Raw genomic sequence first — 15985 nt, forward strand, 5'->3', positions numbered from 1 at the left:
GGATTGAATTGCATAAATAAGTTCATGATGTCGTAATTTACAATTCCCTGTTATTCTTTCCTGTTCCTGGGCCGTTATTCAACTTGCCAGAAAGCTTGAAGTCGTCGGCAATGGCGACGCCGGCGACTGGTTGAAGATGGTGGTCAAACTACAGTTTGACCCCTATAGTTTGATCAACCTTACAGTTTAGTCCCTGTCTTTTAAAAAGTTTTTAAAAACAAGATTTCTATTTACAAAACTTTTGAAATTAGGATTTCTGTTTTAAATACTTTCAAAAATAGGATTTCTTTTTATAAAATGGTTTTGAAAATAGTTTTAATTATTTTAAAATTTCAAAAATCATTTATTTTAATTCCAAAATTCATTTTTAATTCAAAAATAAATCTAAATTACTTAATTAATTAATTTTAATTAATAATTAATAGATTAATTGATCAATTAATTTAAATATTAATTGAATAATGAGTTTAATTATTTATTAATTGACTTTAATTGATTATTTAATTTGATTTTATTATTTTAAATTGATTTAAAAATTTTGAAAAATAGTTTCGAGCTTAATATATTATTTTAAATTATTTTGAAGGCTCCATAATTAATATAAAATTATTTTAGAGTAAGATTTGAGTAATCAGACTCTGTTTATTACCCAAAATTGATCCAACGACCCGTTTTGACTCCGAAAAATATTTTAAAAATCATATTAAATACCTGAAAGAGTGTTTATGACCCGAGACCTCTTTATAAATGGAATTTCATTAGTTGTTTGACGTGCTATATGTTATACGTGACTTGTTTGTTGGACTATTGATCTATATGTTCGGTGTTTATTTGTTTTTAGCATAACTTTCAATCCGTTAGTCGGATTTGGGTAAAGCGAAGGGTAGATAGAAGTGTATACCGAATAGAATTATATGAGTTGAGTATTGATAGATACTTATGATATGTGAGCAGAAGAGGCAAGGCGTAGAAAAGGGAAACAGGTAGTCGAGGAGTAGGAGATTGTGATTGGAAATTGGTGAAGTATTGCAAGCTAGTATCAGGCAATTGTTCTGAACTTTCTCGAGATATATTGTGAATAGCTGATAGTTCTGTCTTATATTGCAAGTACTTTGAAGCACCGAACCCTAAACCTTGATTCCAGTTATTGATCTTTGAACCGTAAACCTTATTCTTTCTGAACCATTGATTACTGAATACCCGAATACGAACCACAGATATATGAAACTACTCCACAAATACATACAAACTAAATGCCGAACACTGAACCAAGATTTGCTTATATACTCAAACTATTATACCTTATACATTGAAAGACCAAATCCTTTTAACCTTGAAACTTTGATTCTTTTGTTATCCGAATCTTTCACCAGCTGATAGCCATTCTTTGGAATTGCTATTTTATTTCCTTGTGAAGATTAAAACCCATCTCATGATTGAAATATCCCATGTTAATTATGATTTTGTTTATTAATTTACATTGTTTATTCTGTTACTGTGATATAATTGGATTGTTTTATAAAATTGTGGACCAGATTCTTGGTCAGACCAAATTGGTGGTCAAGTTAGGCCAATGTGTGCCTTGGATCCAGTAATTAGAGCAAAGTTGTGTGCCTTGCTCGGGGTTAGTGCGTGACTGATCAGCAGCCTAACCTTGGTTTTTAAAATGAAAATTTAATATCCAATTCTGTATCATTATCCATTGCTCTCTTGACACCTCAAATCATTTCACTTGAACATTGTTTATTCTCAGTATTGTCAATGTGACTTGCTGAGCTAGTTAGCTCATTTGTGCGATTTTGTTTATGTTCTTTTCCAGTTAAGAAGGAACCTGTTGGTAGCGAGGATCCCCAATCCAGTATGAGAGATAGGGGTCCAGGTTGATCGAGTTAAGCTAGCTGACAGGTTTTGAGATAGTTTAAGTTTGTAAAGTTTGTAATGATGTTTAATATTCAGTTGTAAGTTTGAATAGTTGAGATTTGGGCGTTTGTAATATAAATGTGTGTGTGTGGCTTGTGTACATACTTTAACCTGTTACGGTCAGTGGTAGTTGGTAAGTAGGGTCACTGCATATTATTATTATCTTTATTATTGTTATAAGCAGGTTATCAATAAGGTGTGTGTGGGGACCCCAAATTTCTGACCCGGGTTTGGAGGGCGTCACATGTGTTATAATAGAAATTAAACATGCAGCTATGAATAAAACAGATCTTTCAAAACTCACTTAATTTTATATTAAAATTAAGAATGTTTTGCTACAAAATTTCTAGGCTCTGTTGATAAAGAGCTTAGCTTCTACTTGAGAGAAATACAAGAATTCCTCATAGTTGGTACAAAACTAACGAAGGACCAGTGTTAACTTTATATCATAGTTAACTACTGGTTTACACAGTGTATAATAAGAGATACTAGTTACTTTAGTAAACTGTCACTTATCAATTCCATTTTAGGAAAAGTATATCTTCCATTTCTGGCTTCGCATATCTTTACATATTTTGTTAATCTTGATCTTCCTTTGTCAGTTAATCTTTACCCTTGATCTTGCACACTCTTCAAGCTGCTTTTTGTATACTTGTCAATCCAACTGATTGGATTGTTTGTTGATTGTTAATCTTGGATATTGAACTGGTATGCAATTTGCACTTTGAGATTTTACCTCGAGATCTCCACTTAGGCCTATAGAGATCTTGACATCTTGATATGTATATTGACTTATCGAGATCCCTAATACTCCATAGTTGATTTGACTTGTAGAGGTCTCTGAATTCTCTATAATAGAATTTGGCTTATTGAGATATCTCTGAGTTCTCTAGTGACTTATTGACTTGTCGATAACTCAAATTTCTCTAGTCAAATTTGACTTTTCGATAACTTAGAGTTCTCTAGTGAATTTTTGACTTGGCGATATCTTTGAGTTCTCTAGTGAATTTTGACTTATCGATAACTTAGAGTTCTCTAGTGAATGTTGACTTGTCGATATCTCTGAGTTCTCTAGTAAATTTTGACTTATCGATAACTCAGAGTTCGCTAATGAATGTTGACTTGACAATAACTCTGAGTTCTCTAGTGAAGAATTGACTTATCGATATCTCCAATCTTCATGTCTTCAATTTGGCTTGTCGATATCTCTGAGTTCTCTCGTAGCTTTCTTGAGTTCTCTATAAGTCATTCTGGAGTTCTCGAATGACTTCTCTATAATATTAAATTTGTGACTTGTAGAGATCTTGACTTAGAATATTTTTCCCAAAACAGATTTATTCAACTCCAAGCTTCTTCATAATTTTTCTGAGTCAGGATCTTCTTGATCTTCTTCCAGATAGAATTCTTAGGCTTGATTTTGTTTAAAGAAAAAGACTTCAGTCCGCTCTTTTGACATTTTTACAGACTTTAAATGTTACAAGTACATAATGCAAACTAAGATTACAATACAACTTACTTAGGGTTGTCAATTTGACTTAGTCTTGTTATTGTACAGGCATGTCTTGCACAACAATCTCCCCCAATTTGTGAGAAGATTGCTTAACACAAATTCATGCCTATTAACAAGACTAACCCCAAGTTATAACAGAAATTAAGACTAATATAAAAATTGACACAATTACAATAATTGTACATTAGATGATTTTGAGTTTGAGTATTTACAGACATTAGATAAAAATTGTAACTTTTGATTCTTCTCTAATGAGATCCTTTAAATACATAAGAATTTCAAGTTCCTCTATAAGTGGAATCCCTGTTAGAGCTTCTATCAGCTTGAGCCTGTCTTGCTTTGGATAACCATATAACATTTCAATTCTGAATTTTAAAAATGAGCCAGCTTTTACATTCAGAATTCTTCCATCTTTAGAAATTATGCTCATCCCTTTAGCTTTAACTTCTTCTGATCTTTTGATGTATATTTCAATCTCTTCATCATACTTTCTCCTTTTCTCCTCATATTCTGCTTTACTCCTTGCTCTTATTTCTTCCCTTGCAATCAACCATTCTGCTGGAATTGATCTCCATGCTCTTGTAGCAGTATCCTTGTCCTTCAACAAACTTATCACTCTCTTGATTTCTGTTGGGGAGAGAGTGTCCATCAAATTGTTGCCTAGAAAAGTGAAGGATCCATATTGAAAGTAGATTCTTACTTCCTTTAGAGTAAAAACCCATACTCTAACTATTTCCTCAGCAAGTTGTTGAAAATATTCTTCATCTGAACTACACCAGTTTAAGAGTAAAAAATTATTCTACTTAAAACAATTCCAGATTGCCCTTTCAGTAACTTCAACTTTTTCAGTAGGCTTAGCTTTCTTAGGTTTTCTCCCAATAGACTTGAAATGAGTTTTGTGTGATGGTTTGGTAGAAGGTAAGGTTGAGATTTTCTTAAGAGATGTTTGGCTTGTGGTGATTGGAATTTTTAGATAAGAGTTAGCAGTTTGCTTGTATAAGAATTTAGGCTTAGAGGTTTGAGGTGGTTTGATGTTTGAGGTTGTTGACTTTGAAGATTGAGCTAAAGGTTGAGCAAGTTGTGTTTGGTTTTTTAGGGTTTGTTGTGGTTCTGAGCCATCATGTCTTTGTTTGCTCCTTCTTGATCTCCTCTCCATTTACTTTCACCATCCTTCTTCTCATCCTCCTTCATTTCCCCACCCTTGCTTCCAGCTGCCTTACTGGATTGACTTAGATTTGAGCCAGAAGGTTTTTGATCTTCTTTCTTCTGATCATCATCATCCAAATTATCCTTGTTGATTTGAGTTTTGGGCAAGTTGGCTTCAGCATCCTTTAGATATCTCCCCAATAGCTTAATCATCTCTTCATCTTCAAAAGACTTATTCTTCTTCACCTTTAAAGCAGTTTCCTGAGTCATGATTAGCTTCTTGTTGGCCATGACACATTGTTTAGGGATTTAGAAGTGTTTGAAGTTTTTTGTGGTAGGACAGATGTATGATATTCCCTTGCTTGGCTGTAGGTATGCTTCTGGAAAAGCAGCCACTTGAGCATTTTTCAGATCAGCTAGCAATTGATTGTCTTCATGGATCACAACTCTGCCTTTATTTATCAGAATATCCAACTCAGAAGCCCTCCTTGAGATAAGATAATTGAGGGACGCATGCATACATCTACCTACCCCAGAGTCATTTATATTGACCACTATCCTCTTCTCTTGGAAATTGTCTTTAGTCACCAAAATCACCCTTAATGAATTTATTGTCCTGTCTAAGGCCTTTTTGTAGGTGAAGAGGTTATTATTGAGAGAAGCCCTTAGAGCCTTGAGCAATTCATCAAATTCCCTGCTCAGACTTGGTCCTTCAGCAGTCCTAATAAGCCTCTCCATATCAATATCTACTTCTTGACTTAAGCTCTTTTCAGCACCTTGGACATGTTGAGTAGATGATCTTGATTTTTCTAGCCTAGCCTCTATATCCCCCTTAGTCTTGTTGGCATGCATGAGAAGGGGAGTGGGATTTTCAGGCCTTATATGTTTAGGAAGTGATGGTAGAGGGATGTAGAGCTTCCCTATGATGGCTCCCAAAATGATAGAGTTTTACATTTGGAGATGCTTGTGAGAGTCCACCAGGGTCTTGATGTCTGTCTATTGACTCTTGACTAGAGAAGTCAAAGCCTGGACATGTGCATTGAGAGAAGCATTAGAAGTCTGCAATCCTGATACTTTGTTTTTGAGAGATTGGATTTGCATATTTGTAGAATTGGAGCCAGGTTGATAAGAGCTAGTAGATGTTGAGGAGCCAAAAGTTGCTTCTATAGCCTGTTTAATCCCATCCATGAGCAAAGCTGAAGGCTCATATCTACTTTAATGAAGTTGTTCCGGCTTAAATTTTGTGTCATTTGAATGAGTGATTTGCTGTTGGAGCACTGTATGAAGAGAGATGAATGATTGTTTGAGATTTTTGACTTCGTTTTCAATGGTAGTAAGATCCATCCTTGACATTTGATCAGCAACATGCTTGAAATTAGAGGTGATCTGTACTTGAAATGGGATAATCTCATCCATTTTATCCTTCACCAGCTTGCTTATTTTGTCTTCATGACTAGTCAACTTGAGTTCTAGGGCTTTACCAAATAGGTGAAAAGCCTTGAGTTGAGCTTTGTAGAACTCGGTGACTACATCATAGACCTCCTGTGGAGTCAAGGCCTTGGCATTGCTCCCAAGAATTGTAACATACTCATCCCTGAATCTAGCCAAGACTTGATCCATCTCCAACATAAAATCCTGAGATAGCCATGCATCTACATTTCCATCCTGCTCTGAATCATTCACAATCCTCTCCTTCTATTTTTCAACATCTTCATTGTATGTGAGCATGATGGCTTGATAGTCTTGATTGCTCATATCAGAAGTGAGTAGATGTTGTGAGATATTTACCAGTCCAGAAATCTGTGCAACTAGAAGATCATCTATAGGTGTAGGTTGAGAACCAGATTCTTGCAGCCATTGAGATAGAATGTGTGGTTGTTGAGGTTGTGAAGTTGAGGGTTGAGCTGCTGTGGGATCAGAACCACCTGTGACTGAAGTCACAGTTTTTCTCACAGATTGCTCTGTGTTTATGACAGTGTGTTGTCTTCCACTTGTAGTGGGAACCTCTAATTGAATTGGAGGGGATTTGACTGGGTTACTGTCATGTACACCAGCCTCAAACCCTTGTGCTTCTTGCAACGCACTGTCATATAAAAGTGATAAACTTGCCTCCCCCATAGCAGGATCATTGGAAATTGAACTCCTAACATCAACTGCTAATGCAATTTCTGCTAGGGTTTTGAGGGGAGTTGTTCCTACATGAGGAACCTCCAATTGAATTGGAGAGGATTTAGATAGCTCCCCCTCCGGAGTACTACCCTCAGACCTTATAGTCTATGAAGACTGATTTGCACATGAAGGTGCCTCTAGTATGTCCATGGGGTCTTCAGTAAAAACTGATGAATCCCCCATGCTTTTGATGGTATTATCAAGGTCTACCCCAGCTAGTAGCCTCTCACCATTTGATTATAGTGTATGGGTGGTGAGCAAGGTTTCTTGAACCAAGTCAATTTATTTAGCTTGCACTTGAGAGTTAGATTCAAGTGCTGTAGATAGAGAAGAAATTTGTGAGATTAGAAGTTGTTGCTCAGAAGTGAGTCTTGGCACCTCCCCTGGAATGGTTGAGGGAGCTTCAATAGATGTGCCCTCACTGTGTGTGCCATTCTTATTTCTTCTACCATACACTTGCATTTGACCAAATGCAGGCTGTGCAGACTCTGTACAGGATGCATTGGGTTGAATACTCTTTTCAATAGACACACCTTGTTGAGAGAATGTATTTTGAGCCTGTTTGATCCCTATATTTACAACTACATCCTTTTGAGAGGATACAGAGGTGTTTTGAGTGGTCAGCTCAGATTTTTTACTCTTCTTTGATCTCTTGACAAAGGGTGACTCAGTTTTTGTTTGATCCTCACCACTCTCACCTCCTTTCTCTTCCTTTTACTCACCTCATTCTTTTGAGAAGATGAGGTGGTTGGTTTCCTAGCTGCTAGTGGTTTTGAAGGAACAGGCTCAACATGGGTAGGGTCTTGTGGGTGTGCCTGTGTTTGTGCTTCCACAGGCTCAGGAACCATTGTTGCACTAAGTTGACTTGCACTAGTTCTCATGTCTGGCATAGAATAAGGGTAAGTCTTAAATCTTTCAATCATGAAAGGTGTTAACTTAAGAATTACTGCAACCTTATTCTTAGTAAGAAGTGATCCAAATAGAATTTTAGATACTTGCTTACAGTTGTAAATTGATGACCTATTTACTCCTTCTGGCATATGTATGTCATTAACTTTATAGTTTAAAGATGATATAATAAATCTAGGTAGAAAAATTTCCTTACCTCTTGATTCCAATGGCATTGTTAGCCTGGTGCTCAATTCCTCCAGTATGTAGTGTCCTACATTAATCTGTTTGTTGGTGGCCATTGAGTAAACCAGCTTCTGGGCAACACTGGATATGTTATCAAAACCTGACTTCTTGCAGGTGAATGCCCTTATTACCGAGTCAAAAAGAAAGGACCATTCCCTCCTTAGATGTTTCTTGTTCATGCTGGCCAGGTTGATCTTCTTAGAATAATTGATGAAGTACATGAATTCATACACTTCATCTTGAGTTGGAGCCTCCACCAGCTTGTCAGTAGGAATACCCAGTGCCAGATTGACATTATTTTCAGAGATCTCCACCTGTTGTCCCTTGATTGTGCAATTTATCACAATTGTTGCAGCTTGGTTCTCATGCAAAATTATCCTTGTTGTAGATGTGTTCCAAAAGTCCCCTAACACATCCAAATACAACACAGGATTAACAGTAAAAGCACTTACAAAGTAGGTCTCAGACAGGAACTTGACAAAGCATTGGAAAATCTCAGGTCCTTGGTTTGCATCCAAAAATGCTAGAAAGTTAGTCTTCTTGGGGATGAAGGGTACAATATTGTTAGCTGCCATTGATATGAGTATGAAGTTTAGTGGGTAAAAAAAATTAGTGAGAAAGGAGTGAAAACGAGAGAGAAATCAGTTTTGGATTGAAAAGCTAGGTCACTTGAGATCTCGAAAGTTGTAAGTATGTATATGTATTGAGATGTCTGGGTATTTATAGTAAAAGCAAATGACTTTTCGAGAACTTAAAAATAGACGTTTGGAATTAGTCTATCGAGAAGTCATTTTAAGAAATGAAAGACATATCGATAAGTCATTTTATTTATTCTTGTAGACTAAAAAATAAGCTTATCGAGATGTCACATAAATACCCAGTTTATCCTAAATGGACTTAATTTGATTCCAGTTTTTATTTGAAGAAAATTCAAAGTAAAATAAGAATAATTTTGCCAAAAGTATTTTACCAAAATAATTTATTGAATTAAATTATTTTAGTTCTGAGATATTTATAAGTCTAAAAATATACTTGTAGATAACTCTATAAGTTTACAGTACTAGAGAACTCTACAATGACTTATCGAGAAGTCATAATAATGCTTATCGAGAAGTCACTCGAGAAGTCAGTAAATTGACTCATCGAGAACTCACTCGAGAAGTCTTAAAATGACTTGTCGATAAGTCAGTTAGACTTATCAAGAACTCAGTTCTCTATATACTTTTGATCAGTTTTAAGTATGCCTTGTGTTAATTTTACATATTAATGATGTAAATTAACAACTAAGCAGTTTACTTAGAATTTGAAAATTTCCAAGTTCAATTTTTTATTTTTGAAAAACAAATATGCAGAGATTTTTGAAATATTTATAATTCATATTTCAGTTAATTTCTAATTAAATCAAATTAATTTTGATTTACTAGAAATTAATCTGTTGCAACATATTAGCTGAGTTCTTGCCTTAGGATGAAGAATTAAGCATTCCAATTTCACCTACAAGCCTAGTGAAAGTTGCTTCATCCAAAGGTTTAGTAAAAATGTCAGCTAATTATTTTTCTGTTGGAACACAAATGAGCTCAATGGTACCATTTGTAGCATGTCCTCTAATAAAATGGTACCTTACATCAATGTGCTTTATTCTAGAATGGTTCACTGGATTAGCTACTATAGATATAGCACTAGTATTGTCACACATGATAGGAATTTTGTGTAATAGTAGGCCATAATCCATTAGTTGATTTCTAATCCAAACCACTTGAGCACAACAACTTCCTGCAACTATGTATTCAGCCTCTGTTGTAGAAGTTGATATAGATTGTTGTTTCTTACTATACTAGGATACAAGTCTTTGTCCAAGAAATTGACAGCTTCCACTGGCACTCTTTCTGTCAACCCTGCATCCAGCAAAATCTGCATCTGTGTAGCCAACAGCTTCAAAACCAGTTCCCTTAGGATACCACAATCCCAAGTTTGGAGTCCCATTAAAGTATCTGAAAATCCTCTTTACAACCATCAAATGTGATTCTTTTGGATTGGATTGAAATCTTGCACATAGACATGTTGCAAACATGATATCTGGTCTACTTGCAGTTAAGTAAAGCAATGATCCAATCATTTCTCTATAGCTTGAAATATCTACACTTTTTCCCTTTCTATCTTCATCCAACTTTGTTGTAGTAGACATAGGTGTAGACGCAGGTGAACAATCAACCATGCCAAACTTTTTCAATAAGTCATTTGACATACTAATTAGTTTGACTGATGAAGATCCAATCACTTCTTTGACTAACTTGAAGTCCAAGAAAGTAACTTAATTCCCCCATCATACTCGTTTCATATTCACTTTGCATAAGCTTAGAAAATCTTTAGCAAATCTTTTCATTTGTAGAACCAAAGATGATATCTTCCACATAGATCTGAACTAGGATCATATCTTCACCATGTTTCTTGTAGAAGAGAGTCTTGTCTATAATACCTCTAGTAAAACCATATTTCAGTAGGAATTCTGACAATGTATCATACCAAGCTCTAGATGCCTGCTTTAGTCCATATAGAGCCTTGAGTAACTTGTACATAAAATTTGGAAATTCTAGATCTTCAAAGCTAGGTGGCTGTTGCATATAAACCTCTTCTTCTAATTCATCATTTAGTAAGGCACTCTTGACATCCATTTGATACACTCTAAAATTTGAATGTGCAACAAATGCTAGAAAAATCCTTATTGCTTCAAGTCTTGCAACTGGAGAAAAAGTTTCATCATAATCAATTCCTTTTTCTTGTTAGTAGCCTTTTGCAACCAACATTTCCTTGTTTCTGGTAACTATACCATTTTCATCCATCTTGTTCCTGAACACCCATTTTGTTCCAATAACACTTTTGTTCTTTGGTGCAAGAACTAACACTCAAACTTTATTTCTTTCAAACTGATTGAGCTCCTCTTGCGTTGCAGATATCAAATCAGGATCCATTAGAGCTTCTTCAGTTTTCTTGGGCTCTATTTGAGACAGAAAGCATGCATGTAGGCACTCATTAGCAGTTGCACTTCTAGTCCTCACACCAGCAGTAGGATCGCCAATAATTGCTTCTCTAATGTGACTTTTTTAGGTCACACAACACTGTAGAAGGGCGTTGAATATAGTGTAGAATATAATCAAATCGATTTAAAACACAAGTAACAGAAAACAGATGTATTCGATATAATAAACTCTGTTACAATGGAACTGTTCTCTCTCAGTGATGAACAAATATCACGAGAGCTGCTAGGTTACAATGTATGATCTTCTCGATGATCATAACACATATAGTGTAAACCTATGTCTGTGTTTATATAGACACACAGTTACAAGATAACTTCTAATTGATATGGAATATAATTCTGTCTCCTAAAATATATCAATCAGATATCTTATATAATTCTTCTAGTCCTCTAACTCTTTCCATGCATATCTTTTTCTTGTATTAGTCTCGATCTTCTTTCCTGTAAATCAGCTTCCTTCCTTAACTGTTAGTCCTCCAGTACTTAAGTTCTGATATCCATCTTCTGATATTATCTTCTGATATTATCTTCTGATAATCTAAGTCCTGATATCCTTAAGTCCTGACTTCCAATAAGTCTTGATTCCAGTAAGAACTGATATTTCCTGTTAGTTAAGATCTAAAAACTAAACAATGAACATATTAGACATGACATATTAAATATATCCAATAATCTCCCCCTACTTGTAAATTATTCAAGAATGTACAAGTTAATAGATTTGATGATGTCAAAAACATTTAAGTTCAAATGCAATAAGAGTTTAATAAGACTATTAATTACAACTTACAAAACATCCAGCTTTACTAACATCACTGAATCAATCTGAATCCATAATGATTCTTAACAAATCATTTATCAGATTATCTTCAGCTTTCTTCAGAACTTCAGCTAACTGTGCTTTGACCTGCATTGGTTCTTCTTCTTTACTATCACCAATTTGATAAATGGTTGTTCTGAGAGCTTGAATGTATGTTCTTTCAAGTCCATCACCAAGTCTGATAACCTTAGGATTTGAAGAGTTTTCATTATAACATAAGCATCTTCCTTTCAGAATAACTCCCACCTTAGCTGAATTCTTCAACATAGGAATTTCTCTTCCATCACCTTCGGTAATTATTGGACTGTAATGAAAAGTCTTTATACCAGAGATTCTGAATAGATCTCTTATAGCCTTCAAAATGTATTCTGATCATCTTCTTGTAACATCAGATTTTACTTCGGGAAGATAGTGAATATGTTGAAGTTCTATGATAGACTTCTTTAGTACATCAGAATCAGCTAATCTATGAGTCCTTTCATTATTCAGAAATAAGATCAATTTCTCTTTTAGATTCTCCTTATCATGAGCATCTATCACAACTTGAGCAGACAATACCTTGTCAAGGTGCCTTTGTTTGATTTGTTCATATGGTTTGTCTGTCAATATGAAAGGATCTCTTAGAGTAACCTCTACTCCTATTTGAATCTTCTCTTCGTCAGAACCTAATTCAGCTCTATCTCTAGGTTGCTTGGCTCTCAACCCAAATATAGCGAGTTGATTAATTACGAGATTGGATTTTGGTTCTACTGGAGTCACTTTCTTCCATAACAGCTTCTTCTTATCAGCAATTGTCATTTTATCCAAATCAACTTGAGAATTATCAGTTGTTGATGTCTTGATAGCTTGATCAGAATTTGCTATTCCTTCTGTACCTTCCTGTCCTTTATTCTAAACAACAGCTTGAGCAGTGTCAAAGGTTGTTTTAGAATCTTCATTTATCTTTCTTCTTTTCAGAATTTGAACAGTTTCATCTTCAACAAGATTATCATCAGTTACTTGAACCATTTTACATTCTGGTTTCATCAGATCTTGAGAAGTTTTCAAGTCCAGTGACTTGGTTGGTTCATAAATTTTTCCTTTCCCTTTGTCTTTGGGATCACTCTCAGTCTGTGATCTAGTCTCGAACTTTGAAGTTTCAGAATTTGACTTTTCCTTGATCACAATGCCTTTTTCCTTATGCCTTGGAGGTTTCTTTGCATCAGAAGCTTTAGACTTAGGATTTGTCTTCTCAGCAGCAAATCTAGCTTCTTTCTCCTTGAGAGTTTCTAAATCCATTCCTGGATTGTGTTTCAGAAATAATCTTCTTACTATCTCCTCATCAAGTGTCTGGATTTTAGGATCTTTGTAATAAATAGTAGTCTGCTTCCCCTTTAACTTCAGAGTTTGTAAAAACCTCTGAGAGTCTTCAGATCCTGACTGAATCAGAATATTAGAACTTGACATCAGATTTTGCTTATCACCACTTGACTTCAGTCTTTGAGCATTCACAACACCAGAACTTGACTTGTTCTGAATAGAAGATTTTACTTGAACTTGATAAGTGGATTTTATATCCACTTGGAATGCTTTATTACAACCTTAAATTGGTGTTTTGGACTCAATTTGTTAGTATTTTGATGTGTTTTTGTGTTATTGCATTTTAGGTATCAGTTAAAGGAAGAAAGGAGCTTTTAAAGGAAATATGATGAAAAGTGATCAGATTTGGAAGCCAAGTCCATTGTCAAGTTGTAGAGAATCTCGTTATCTTTGCGTGGGCAGTTGAATTGGCTAATTCTGACGAGTAGAACTCAAGTTATGTTCAAAACAAGATTCATCAGAATTTTTTCCAGACAGGCTCCAGGCGCCTGCCTGAAATGTGGGGCGGCCGTTTGGGAGCTGAGGTGCCCGCCTGGAGAGCTGAGGCGGCCGCCTGAGGCGCGGCTGGTCGCTGATTTCGCTGAAAAAGCCTTTTTTGAGTGGAATTTGACGATTTTAAGGGTCCAGGTCCACTAGGGGCGTATATATACTTAAAAAAGGGTTTTCATCATCCGGGAAGATTGGGATACCAAGGAGAAGACCTAGAAGCACAAAACAACTCTGATAAAGAAGATCTTGTTTTCAACTTGTGATTCTTTGAATTATTTGTAACTTTGGATGCTCGTTGTCATTCTTGTTGAACCTAGATCTCGTTTATTCGTACTTAATTATTATTCGGTTTATTAAGACCTTGTTTTATACCATGCTTTCATTGGAACCCATGGTGACGATGAGTTCGATTATGAACTAATCGTTATCATGAGATTTTAGCGGATTTACTTATGGATTTCAATAGTTAATTATTTCGATATCTTGGTGTGTGGTGATTGATTGATATCCTAGTATTGGTTTTGCTTATTCGTCTTATGTGCGTAGCTAACATATAAGATAGCGTGTTAATCTCTATTGAAGCGACAATGAATATAGAGGTTTAGAACTTGCCTTGCTAGCATAGGTTCATGTATTTGTTATGCATGATTCGTAGGTAACTCTAACCGTTTTGCTTGTCCTATGTATTCAAGATAGATAACTTTTGCTTAAACCGTTAGGTTGTCAAATTCTATAGACCTATAGGGTCTCAATATAATTGGTGCCTATTCAACTTCTATCTCTTTTGTAGATGCTTGGTAGTAGGGTATTCGTACAACGAAAGTTGGCGTTTATCAGTTTCATGTTATCTGATTAGTGTCATCACCATCACATGCTAAGGTTAAGAACGAAAATGCTATTGAATGAAGTAGTAATGAAGTTAGAATCCCATGTTTTTCATATATATTAATTCAACCTCAATTCTCTTAGTTAATGTTATTTAGTATAATCTCTTAGTTTAATAAAAACCCAATTTGTTATTTATGTCAACATTGAGCGATAATAATACATTGTTGCATAGGTGCATAAATTGAACTTAACCTAAACCATTCTCTGTGGGAATGAATCTGATTTATATCTTATACTACTTGCGAATGCGTATACTTGCGTGAATATTAGCGCGTGTTTTCGCCCTAACAAGTTTTTGGTGCTGCTGCCGGGTACTCAGTGTTAATTTTTAGTTTATGTGCTTGTCATCAGTGGTCGTTAAAGTTCACTGACTCGGATTCTTTTACTTTCACGGTTTATTTATTTATGTTTCAGGTACTCATTACAATGGGAGATCCAGTAGCACGAACGAAAGCCTTGATGGATTTTTCTCAACCCAAGATCAATGACATTTAATCTAGCATTGTCAGGCCAGCTATCACAGCTAATACCTTTGAGATCAAGCCTGACATAATTCAATGGGTGCATAATTCAATCGAGTTTGGGGGTTCTTCAACGGAAGATCCCAATATGCATATTAGGGATTTTCTTGAGATCTGCGACACCTTCAAGTTCAACGGTGTTTCTGAAGATGCTGTGAAGCTGAGACTGTTCCCATTCTCTCTGAGGGGCAAGGCTAAGAGCTGGTTACACTCTCTACCAGCTGGTTCGATTACTACTTGGAAAGATCTTGCTCAGAAGTTTCTTACTAAATTCTTCCCTATGGCGAAGACAACTGCAATCATGAATGCTCTTACTCAATTTGCGCAGCAATCAGGAGAATCTTTATATGAAGCTTGGGAGCGCTACAAGGAGATGCTTAGGAAGTGTCCTCATCATGGAATTCCTGATTGGATGATCATCACTTATTTTTACAATGGGTTGGGAGCACAGTCCAGACCCATGCTTGATGCAGCATTAGGTAGAGCATTATGGGCAAAGAGCTATGAGGAAGCTTATGATCTAATTGAACTGATGGCTGCTAATGAATATCAGTATCCAACCCAGAGATGTCCACAGGGCAAGGTAGCAGGAGTTCTTGAAGTGGATACATCTATGGCTATCACTGCTCAACTAAAGGAGTTATCTATGAAGATCGATTCTCTGGCTAACTTGGGTGTTAATCAGATAACCACTATTTGTGAGCTATGTGCAGGTTCGCATGCGACGGAGCAATGCGCTATATCTAGTGACTCAGCTCAGTTTGTGAGCAACTTTCAGAGATCGCAGCAACCAGTTCCAGACACTTATCATTCTGACAACTGGAATTATCCTAACTTCAGCTGGAGTAACAATCAGAATGCGATGCAACAGTCGTTTCAGCAGTTTGGAAATAAGCTATTCAACCCTCCTGGTTTTCAGCAACAAATTACACCAAAATAACTAACACTTGGTGCATGTCTACCTTCGAATGAAAAATCTGAATTGGAGGAGTTGT

At 35.8% G+C, this 15985-nt stretch overlaps 1 non-coding gene across 1 annotated transcript; it reads right to left on the bottom strand.

The window, feature by feature from the left end:
* Window positions 1-15285: 15285 nt before the first annotated feature.
* Window positions 15286-15392, bottom strand: LOC141699310 (small nucleolar RNA R71). The gene has a single exon (XR_012565782.1). It is a non-coding gene; the product is annotated as a small nucleolar RNA R71 (small nucleolar RNA).
* Window positions 15393-15985: the final 593 nt, after the last annotated feature.

The sequence above is a fragment of the Apium graveolens genome, chromosome 11 (assembly GCF_009905375.1).
Source record: "Apium graveolens cultivar Ventura chromosome 11, ASM990537v1, whole genome shotgun sequence".
Classification (NCBI taxonomy): domain Eukaryota; kingdom Viridiplantae; phylum Streptophyta; class Magnoliopsida; order Apiales; family Apiaceae; genus Apium; species Apium graveolens.